Source organism: Macrotis lagotis, chromosome X, assembly GCF_037893015.1.
Source record: "Macrotis lagotis isolate mMagLag1 chromosome X, bilby.v1.9.chrom.fasta, whole genome shotgun sequence".
Classification (NCBI taxonomy): Eukaryota; Metazoa; Chordata; class Mammalia; order Peramelemorphia; family Peramelidae; genus Macrotis; species Macrotis lagotis.
Window position 1 is genome coordinate 399,129,671 of NC_133666.1, and position 2,000 is coordinate 399,131,670.

At 46.0% G+C, this 2,000-nt stretch overlaps 1 pseudogene; it reads left to right on the forward strand.

Moving 5' to 3' along the window:
* Positions 1-57: 57 nt before the first annotated feature.
* The window catches only part of LOC141499184 (spermidine synthase pseudogene), an 85,493-nt pseudogene continuing 83,550 nt past the window's right edge, over positions 58-2,000 (forward strand).

The window sequence follows — 2,000 nt, forward strand, 5'->3', positions numbered from 1 at the left end:
TCCTAAGAATAGTAGAAGGGTGATGGGAGATTGGGGATACAGAGTAGAGACTACGGGATGTTAACAGTTTCGAAGCAACACGGAGATGGCCACGTAGCTAGGAAAATCGAAGAAGGTTAATTTCAAGAAGCAGCAGCAGGTTTGTAGGATGCGATAAGAGTGGAGAAGCTTGGAGCTGGTAGGGGGGAAGGAAGAAGCTCAAGAGCAGTGAGCAGACCCCGCGGGCTATACTGCTGATGCAGGCGGGATCCCCAGCGGCTCGACCCGGCTGCAAAGCTTCCTAGCCTCTCCTCCCTCTCCCCCTTTCCTTGCACTGAGCTCAGGGAAAGACCCCAGCTGCTGCTCTCGGGTCTCTACGGACACCGCTTTCACCAACCTTTGCCTACCGGTTCCTTTCACCCTTCTCCCTTCCCCTCCCCCTACCCCATCACCTCAGGTCATCCCTAAACTTCTCTCCACTTAGCGATCCTCTTTGGGATTAAAAAAAAAATCAAGCCCTTCGCTGCCACCACAAAGCTTTGATAGTTTTCATTTCAAAGTGAAACAGGCTGAACCTTCCCTCCCACACGACCTCCGCAACGACCCTCACCTCCCCCAACTACCACCCCTCATCCAAGCCCCCAACAAACTCCTTCTGACCGGGTGAGGGATCGCGAAGTGGGGACAGCGAGGAGACCAGAGGTGGTAGGTCTGAGGGTTGTGGTCCAAGAAGAAATTAACAGTAAGGCCAATATAATTTCTATATCCAGGCGCTTTCTGTGGCTTGTTTTATTTCCCAAATCTCCAATGTGGACACTCAGGGCATTAGAATAGGTATAATTATAGTCGTTCTCTCTCCCTCCCCCGTTCCCCACCCCCACCTCATCAATTCACTAATAAACGTTCCACTTCCCTCTTCTCCACCTCCCACCCTCTCCCTGCCAGTCCCAGCCCAAGGGAAAGAGGGTCCCTGTCTTTTGACTGCGCTCCCTAAGTCTATAGATGAGCTCAGTTTGAAACGAGGTATTACAAGATTTCAATGTTAGAAACCCTTTATCTGGGCAATAGACACTTTCAGATCCTCAACCCCCTCCTCCTTTCCGTTTTTTGTTGTGTCTTCTCCTCCCGGGGGCTATTTGACAAAGGCAGTGTATTAACTAACATTTTTGTTTAACTCAGCAACTTCTTTTCAAAACATACTTAAACCTGATAGCAATGTGTACCTTTTTCTTTTTTTTTTTGTGAAGTTGACATAGGCGAAGAGCGAATGTTTTTTTTTCTGAAGGTATCATATACTCACAGATAATATACATATTAACAAAATTTAGCACTAGACAAAAAAATTAAGTCAAATCCCATTAGTATTAAAAATGTATTTCTGCAAGAAGAACGAAAAGCAAATGTTGGTATTTTAAAGTCTCCCTAACATCCCGGCGGGGGCCATTTAGTTTGTGAAGGTGCATCCATAATCAAGTGATTTTGATCAAAATTAATTTCAAAAGATAAAAGCATCTTGACAACATATTTTGCATGTTGAATAGTTCAGCTCCTGATTGGCTCCCTCCCTTCACTTCTTCCTCAAATCTCCTCGCTTCTTCTCCCCCCCCCCCGCCCCCCCATCCCTTGGCTCTCTTTCCACAAAGAACAATGTTCAGACTTTTAAATGTATGTATCTATGTATATAATGTACCGACATATGTATATATGTTACATATAATAAGGCATAGTGGGGAGGGAGAATGGAGGGTGTGAAGCCTTCCAGGTCTCAGCCGACTTCTGTCTTTTCTTTTGCAGTCCCAGAAGCCCCCTTCCAGCTCCTTCCTTGGATATATCTTTGGGATTAGATATTCTGAACCTAAGCTTTTGGCCTTGGCTGGAAAGGCAAAAGTAGAGACAGTGGGTAAATGGGGAATGAAACAGGAATAAAGGAAAGGAAAGGAGAGAGAGAGAGAGAGAGACAGACAGAGACAGAGACAGAGACAGAGACAGAGACAGAGACAGAGACAGAATCAGACACCCTC